The sequence below is a fragment of the Ornithodoros turicata genome, chromosome 1 (genome assembly GCF_037126465.1).
Source record: "Ornithodoros turicata isolate Travis chromosome 1, ASM3712646v1, whole genome shotgun sequence".
NCBI classification, from domain to species: Eukaryota; Metazoa; Arthropoda; class Arachnida; order Ixodida; family Argasidae; genus Ornithodoros; species Ornithodoros turicata.
The window spans coordinates 147,745,288-147,753,936 of record NC_088201.1 but is presented as its reverse complement, the minus strand read 5'-3'; the positions used below and the strand labels follow the sequence as shown (position 1 = coordinate 147,753,936).

Here is an 8,649-nt window from a genome sequence, read left to right as displayed (position 1 = left end):
TGTTAGCAACACCTCTGGAGGCCGCAGTGCAAAGCCAGTAAGTACAGATACAAATATAAAAATGAGCAAATGCTCCATGGCTGCACATGAGGCATATGTTTACAATTCAAGCGTGCCACAATCCCAGCTGTGTACGGCCGTTTCGAGCTTCTTGGCTCTCATCGGCAGAGCGTAGGGATGTGACACGCTCTGGGGTCGGCACAAGCACTGTGTCTCTGCATGACATCAATGTTCCAGGGTGTTAGTAACACCTCTGGAGGCCGCAGTGCAAAGCCAGTAAGTACAGATACAAATATAAAAATGAGCAAATGCTCCATGGCTGCACGTGAGGCATATGTTTACAATTCAAGCGTGCCACAATCCCAGCTGTGGACGGCCGTTTCGAGCTTCTTGGCTCTCATCGGCAGAGCGTAGGGATGTGACACGCGCTTGGGTCGGCACAAACACTGTCTCCGCAAGGCATCAATGTTCCAGGGTGTTAGCAACACCTCTGGAGGCCGCAGTGCAAAGCCAGTAAGTACAGATACAAATATAAAAATGAGCAAATGCTCCATGCATTTTGCATGCGCCAAGCATTTGCTCATTTTTGTGCCGACCCAAGAGCGTGTCACATCCCTACGCTCTGCCGATGAGAGCCAAGAAGCCCGAAACGGCCGTCCACACCTGGGATTGTGAAACGCTTGAACTGTAAACATATGCCTCACGTGCAGCCATGGAGCATTTGCTCATTTTTATATTTGTATCTGTACTTACTGGCTTTGCACTGCGGCCTCCAGAGGTGTTGCTAACACCCTGGAACATAGATGTCTTGCAGAGACACAGTGTTTGTGCCGACCCAAGAGCGTGCCACATCCCTATGATCTGCCGATGAGAGCCAAAAAGCTCGAAACGGCCCATCCTACAGTTGGCAATACAAAACGGCCGTCCACAGCTGGGATTGTGGCACGCTTGAATTGTAAACATATACATTTTAAATATTTTCGCATTTACCCGTGACACCCTGTTTTCCACCTAGTCTAAACTACAGTTCGGAATGTGAGTTTCATAGCAATTAGGTTACGTGTCTGCAAACCTAATAAAATACGTTGAAAAACGCATACGCTAAAAATGCATACGTTAGACAGAGGGGAAATTGTATCTGCAGCACTTGCACATGCGGTATAAATTGTAGTGGATGTATATATTGTGCCATTCTTGTCATAACTGAGATGCAATTAAGCATCATCACGTTCACAATCGAACTTTTCACGATACTGCTCTTCACACGTCTCAGACTCGGAATTTGTAAATTATTTGGAGAAAACTCATTTGCTCCTGACGCTGGGTCGTCCTCTGTAGCTTAGCCGGTAACGTGCTGGCTTGCTGACATCAAGATCGCGGGTTCGATCCCTGCCGAGGCCAGCAGCAATGTGAAAGAGGTAAACATTGTTTCCAGCACCGTGCGTCGCAGATTTCTGGCGCACGTCAAAAGAACCCCAGGTGGTTGAGTTTATCCGCGGTCCTACCGTGCGGCACGCGCAACATGTCGCCACACTGCGCAGCCAATCTTACGTGTAACATAACGGCACAATTATTCCTAATGTTGACAAAAAAAATGCCATCAACCAAACGTACTCACATGAGTCCCCATTGTCACTCTTCATGCATGTGGTGACACAGGGATAAGTGAATCGGATCACAAGATACACGGCGACAGCGCTACGCTGTGCCAGATGGAAAAAATAAGCAAGGAAACGAGAGCGAAACTGATGTTCTGAGGCTGGAACAACATAGAAGGGACAGATACAAACAAAGCCTCAAATTGCCTAAGAAATCAACGATGAAAGATGAAAGTCACTGAAAAGGTTAGCCAGCTGTAGGGATCGAACCCACATCTTCTGGATTACCGGTCCAGGGGTCTACCAATTGAGCTAAGCTAACACGCCTCTCCAGCGACTTTCGGGGTGCGTCATCTGAAGGGACCACAAAGCAGCTATTCACTCTCACTCACCTTTCACTCTTACATTTTTTGCTCACTCATACACACATTCATACGACGGAAATCGACGCAAGCGACACCTGTTGAACAAGAGAGAAACTGATGTTCTGAGGCTGGAAGAACATAGAAGGGACAGACACACTCAAATTGCCTAAGAAATCAACGATGAAAGATGAAAGTCACTGAAAAGGTTAGCCAGCTGTAGGGATCGAACCCACATCTTCTGGATTACTGGTCCAGGGCTCTACCAATTGAGCTAAGCTAACACGCCTCTCCAGGGACTTTCGGGGTGCGTCATCTGCGGAATCCAGAAGATGTGGGTTCGATCCCTACAGCTGGCTAACCTTTTCAGTGACTTTCATCTTTCATCAAGGAAACGAGCTCACAAAAAATATTTTTCCATGTTTGCAATTTTATTACATGAAGTACTAAAGTGGTGAGGTGGGGGGCGCATATTCAATTAAGCTTGGATGCCCGGTAACGGAGACACGCGGAACACAAAAGTGAAGCTGCAAAAACAAATCTTTGAACAGCAGAAGCGTTACACCACAAATAAAACCGACTTTCCAGCCCACATTCCAAATAAGTGAAGTGATTGACATTTTTCGATTTTTTAACAGTATGAGCTGGTTCCTGATTAACTACGTGCTTGCTGCTCGGGTAACTGTTTTTGTGTGTTTCTTGGGTGCACAGTCTTGCTCCTTGACATTTAATTTGCTTGTTTTTCCGAGGAAGCGTGTTCATTGTCGTTACATGTAGTATTTGCTGCTCCAGCTATCGCTGAAAAAATTTTGTGCTGGGATACTGTGCAGTATACTAGCGTGAGCTTTACAAGACGGAACACGAAATTATTTTTTGAAAATTGCTTATTTTTTTCCACCTGGCACAGCGTAGCGCTGTCCGTCTGTGGTGACACCCGGAAACAAACCACAAGAGTATTGTTGTTTTACCTGAAACCATCACCCTTGCTGTCGTTTCCACACATGAATTCAATGTCATTAAACACGATCACTTTGATCAATGACTGATGACAAATATTATTCTTTCTTTAAAGTGACTGCGGTCCCAATACTGTACCCCTCTCTGGGATATACTTCCTGGTTGCAACATAGTCACTCACAGTTCATTATCACGGCTAAAACGGTGCGTGGCGGATGTGGCAGCTACAGAGGCTATAAGAGCACACTTTCGAGTTGTACTGAGAAAGTGCCACAAGGTGGTGAGGTGGCGGACGACGCTATCAGCCACACGCTCCTGTGTTCCATCTTGTGAGGCTCACGACAGAACCATTCGAATATAAGACGAAGAGAGAGTGCCCTACCATGAAGATGTCATTCAATCCTTGAAAATAGTCTGCAGTAGATAAAAATACAAAGGCTTTACGGTGACGGTGATGAACGTTTTTGCCACAAATTACAGTAGTAGCGTACCATGCACTAATTAGCTTAAAGGGTTTGTGACAGGTCATCCCACGTTATCCCAGGTGAACGTAAGACAATGTTCGTTGCATCGACGTGAACCTGAAATTTTTAACAGCGAAGAGTATAACACAGGCGGAGAAAAAGGTGAACTACGAATTCCGAAAGTCACGCGGCTCTGACATCACAGATCTCGCCGCCGCCAGTGAGGCAACGCACGAGAAGTTACCTGCTTGCGGCTGCCAACGGGAATCGGCGCAACCCGTAGGTTCTGTTCGAGAGGGTGTTTCAGAGCTGGTATCTAAGGGTTCGTAAGCGCAACAGGTAAAAGAATAATTATTTTTTCCTTGATATTCCGGCGTGTAGTACAATGCGTGCATGATGTGAATGAGCACTTATGCCCTCAAATTAATCGTTTGCTAGGGGCGACTGTTGCCAAAAAGAAAGAGCATGGTTAAAAATTTGCATAGATTGAGAAGTTACCCGTCAAAAAGAACTCGTTACAAGTTAAGTTACCGTGTGAAAATGTAACTAAATTAATAATGAAGTTCTTCAGCCTGAAATGTAACTCGCAGTTACTGAGTTATTTAAAAAAAGAACGAGCTTCGGACACAAAATAGCATTACGCAGGTACAGCGCGCGTGAGTAGTTGAGCTAGACGTTGAGTTGCCTGCGGAGGAGTGCAACACGCTTAGATCGTTTTCGTTTATGTCCAACAATCGACCTCTTCCTGTTCGCAAACAAATGGCGTCATAGTGTTCGACAGCGCCACAAATTTGGTAGAATTGAACTACGCTCGGAGCTATAAGTGAACAAGGTCGCGCCCGAAAGCCATGGTCTTGAGGGGATGACGATATGGTCCCTTAAAGGGACCCGTCTCGGTCCTGCTTTTCTTTCAATGGGAGGCAGCGAACAAGTTCCCGTTGGTGGAACCCAGCCCCCTCCTTCCGATTTGTTCGGTTTCAGTCTGTCTACCAATGTCATGATGACGTTTCTCTGGTAGAGGTCTATTCGAACGCTTTGCATCTTACTCCCTGTGCACAGTAAATCATTTTACCTCTTTATTCGCTCAAAACAGGCGTATTCTAATAAAGACACCCTTTTCTATCCCACAAACTATAGCAAATGGTGTAAAAAGAGCATTACTAAAGGTGCTATATCGGCATACACCACGTTTCATTAAAAGCGTAAAGTGAGGTGTTGAAAGAGGTGATTACGTCTATACACCTTTTCTACACCCTATTTGGACTGAGAATATGCTGTTGAAAATTGTGTTTTAATTCGTGAAAGAAAAATTATACTGGTCTCACAGCTCCACTCAGCAGTTAATCACATTAAAAACGATAACCTGAGTTAAAAACACAGTATTTGACAGGGAAGGATGTCAGGAATTTATGGTATCCTTGACTCACTGGGGCGTGCGTTTGATTGCAAAGACTAATTACCGTCACCGTTGCAGACGTTTTCCGCGCTACTACACTTAACGTGCATGCCCTCAACAAATTGTATTTCTCTATAGGATCCATCGGATACGCCAGTATAGGCTACCGAGGATGCCCTGGTCTCTTCAAGCTTCGGCAATCACGCCTATGGTACTTAACGAGGCGTGGCTATGACGCATTGCGCTCCGGGTTAGGTTGTACGATGGAACCACGGCTGGATGTCTGCCGTGTTCAGGGTGGTGCTTGCCACAGACGCAAGAACGTTGAACTGTATATCTCAATATGCTGCCGCCGGAGCTTGTCTTACACTTTGAGATGGAGTGTTTGCCACTAAACAACTCCATCCTGAAAGGTGTTTTAAATAGAATACCCCCTTTTAACGGTGTACTACTTCCCTTTTTGTTTTTAAACGCCCATTATAACAGTGTTTTGCGAGAAATACACCTAATTAAAGTGCGCTTTAGACAACACCCTTGATTCTGGTGTAAAGGCAATACCAAAAAGGAGTGCGCCATGGGACAAGCCATTTACACAAAAAAAGAAAAGGTAAAAAGTTTACTGTGTGGGCGCACAATGGTTCAGCTTCATTTCACTGGCAGCGGTTCTGACTTCCTGAATAAAATAATGTAATGAATGTCACGGTTTAGGGCAAAAAATGCCATGAAGGAACCGGAGAGAAAACAAGAAAATCTGTGGACGTGAGTGGAAAGCGAGTTAAAAGTAACTTGGAACTTAATTTAAGTTACTTTGGCAAAGTTACCTGAAAAAGGAACGCGTTCCTCTGAAAGTTACCACGGCGCAGAAGTACCGAGTTAAGTTACAAGTTACCAAAAAAAAGGAACTTAGTTACTGTAACGAGTTACCTCGAACTCTGGAAATGTGTGTGGTGTAAAAACGGGAAGTTTATGTACGCAAAAGCAAGATGGGCGAAAAACTACAAAGTGGTTGTTTAGGCGACATTGTGAAATTATCTCCATTAGAGGCATATGGATTTTTCTAGTGACTGTTTAAGAATTGCCCACATTAATGCTCGTTCTGTTCACGGAAATACTGACGCTCTACATGAATTTCTTGGTCATAGTGACGCCAGTTTTGATGTTATGTTAAGCGAGACGTAGTCTAGTAACGATTCCGATATGTTGTTGTTATCTGACTATGATAACTATTATCTAAATCGTTCAGAACAACGTGGTGGCGGTGTAGCAATCTTGCTATCATCCTTTTTGACATGTAATATAGTAAGAGAGTTTTCTGTCATGACTAAAAATTATGAAATGTTAACGTGCCGCAGTGGTAATCTTTTGTTCTGTGTATGTAATCGACCACCACACGGTGATGCTACATCTTTCTTTGCATACCTCGAAATGGTTTTGGATTTCACGAATGGGAATGAGTTCGAGTTGCATATTGGAGGTGGCACTAACGTCGATATATTACAGCCATCACAAAAAGCCAAAAACAACTCCATACGGTGATTGAGTCACATAACTTTTTTTAATCACGTCCAAGAACGCACCAGGGTCACGTGTAACACTCAAACAGTGCTTGACTTATTTATAACAAACTTTGAGAAAGCACGCATTACTGTGGACGTGGTTTAAGTTGATATCAGCGATCGCTTTCCAATCTCAGCTACTGTTCAAAAAAGGATGTTGAGAAAGAATCGTGACTTCTACTATATTCGGTCCTTTACACCATGTAATTTAGACCAATTTCGTGCCCATATAGCGAATGTAGACTGGAACAGTCTTTTAGAAGAGTATAACGTTGATAGTGCATATGATAACTTTCTTCAGGTGTTCAAAAATGCCTATGATAAATCCTTCCCGCGACGTTTTATGAGAAAATCAAGAAAATTTCGTAAGCCATGGATAAACCGTCATCTATTACAAATGATCAAAAGAAAACACGAGATGTAACAAAAATTGCTGCGTACCAGATGTTTAGAGGACATAATTGAATATCGCAAATTCCGCAACCAATTGAATAGGTCATTAAAGGCTGCGAAACATAACTTCTATTGTAATACATTTCTTGATCACATTATCATCTCAGTTCGTCTCTGGACATCATCCTTTTGCGTTTTCATCATCTCATCATCGGATTGAACTTTCGGTATTAACAAGAGATAAACTGATGTTCTGAGGCTGGAACAACATAAAAGGGACAGATACAAACAAAGCCTCAAATTGCCTAAGAAATCAACGATGAAAGATGAAAGTCACTGAAAAGGTTAGCCAGATGTAGGGATCGAACCCACATCTTCTGGATTACCGGTAGAGCCCTGGACCGGTAATCCAGAAGATGTGGGTTCGATCCCTACAGCTGGCTAACCTTTTCAGTGACTTTCATATTTTATTTCTGTATTAAGTGTACTGGGGTAGCCAGTTTGACTTCGTCGAAACTCACATCCCCATTTTTTTTCTTTATTCACATCACATCACAGTATGAGTAGATGTGATGTCATATGGGCAAACGTTAATAAGGTAATTCATCCTGGAAATAAGAACAATGTCAAGTCGCATTTGCGCTTAGGTACACTCTAAATCAGGTAACGCATATGTAACGGTTAAGTACCTCTTGGCCAAGAGGTACATGCGCCCTCACATGCGGTACATGTAACGGATAGCGCGCAGCGATTTAGGCCTACCCGTCGGGGTGGTTCCCCTCCTCCATGATATATTAACAGCCCCAGGAAGCTACGCTGCACGATAAATATAACAAACAAATACCTTTATTCGAAAATTATATCCATTTCAGGATTGACGCTTGTCCATCGCGAGCGTGCATTGTCATGATGCACAAACGCGGAACACACGGGGCACAACGTATATGGATGAACGATGACCACTGCGTCTCTCCTTCACCACTGCAGCTGCTCTGTGGTCACGCTTCTTTATCTCTTCCACACCTTTGGATAGCTGTTCTTCCCCAACTTCCGTTTCTTCCACAGAACGTAACACCAACCACAGTAGACGATTGACTCACCCATTTACGACATCGCTTGACGTAACCTAGGAGAAAATACAATGTAAAAAAAAATCCAACAACCGAAATAGCTTGCCTGAAAAACATGCCTACTTGCTTGTGTAATCGAGGTGCAAAATGCACTCTCGGCTTCTCTAATTCACGCATCAACGTTCGTGCATGAAGCACAAAGTTCGTTGTCTCCGTCCCTCAGTCGTTGTGTCCAGCCTGCCGGTGATCAGGACCACTGGGAATCAGAGCGAAGATGAACGAAAATGCGTCGTGAAGACGAATAATTACTTCAGAGATATAATACGCACCTTAAATGACTTCAATCTTGAACGCGTCGAACGAATTTCTTCCAAGACCGAGCAGACTCGTCCTCGCTCCCCAACGTTTCAAAACAAACTGATTTGCAGCGGTTGCAAGAAACGAATTCTTCCAAAACATGCGATCCCTCAAGGTCATGGGTTCTAGTTATTGCACTTCTTTGACAGAATGATAGTGCTGATCCATTACGGCACTGCTGCATAAGGGAATTTATAGACTGGTATTCGGAATCACACGAAATATTTTTGCAGCGCATGGATATCGTGAGAAGGCGTTCGTACTCATGCGCCGGAAACACGCGGTACACATGAGGTACAGCTGCTATAGATCGCGCTTAAAAGGTACCTAGCCGGTACGGATGGGTCTCGGAGCCCTTGTACCGTTTGAATTTCGCAGTGGTCGCGGACTGTACCTGCTGGTTGAGGACTGCACCTCATGTGTACCGCCTGGCCCAGGTGCGGGTCCTCTTTCATGCGGTACATATCGGGTGTCGGATTTAGAGTGTAGTATTGAC

At 44.2% G+C, this 8,649-nt stretch overlaps 1 long non-coding RNA gene across 1 annotated transcript; it reads right to left on the bottom strand.

Moving 5' to 3' along the window:
* Nucleotides 1-7,657: 7,657 nt before the first annotated feature.
* On the bottom strand, nt 7,658-8,209 carry LOC135370756 (uncharacterized). The gene is made up of 3 exons (XR_010415446.1): nt 8,126-8,209; nt 7,920-8,052; nt 7,658-7,852 (listed from the first exon to the last, which is right to left on the bottom strand). It is a non-coding gene; the product is annotated as an uncharacterized LOC135370756 (long non-coding RNA).
* Between the last annotated feature and the right edge of the window lie 440 nt (nt 8,210-8,649).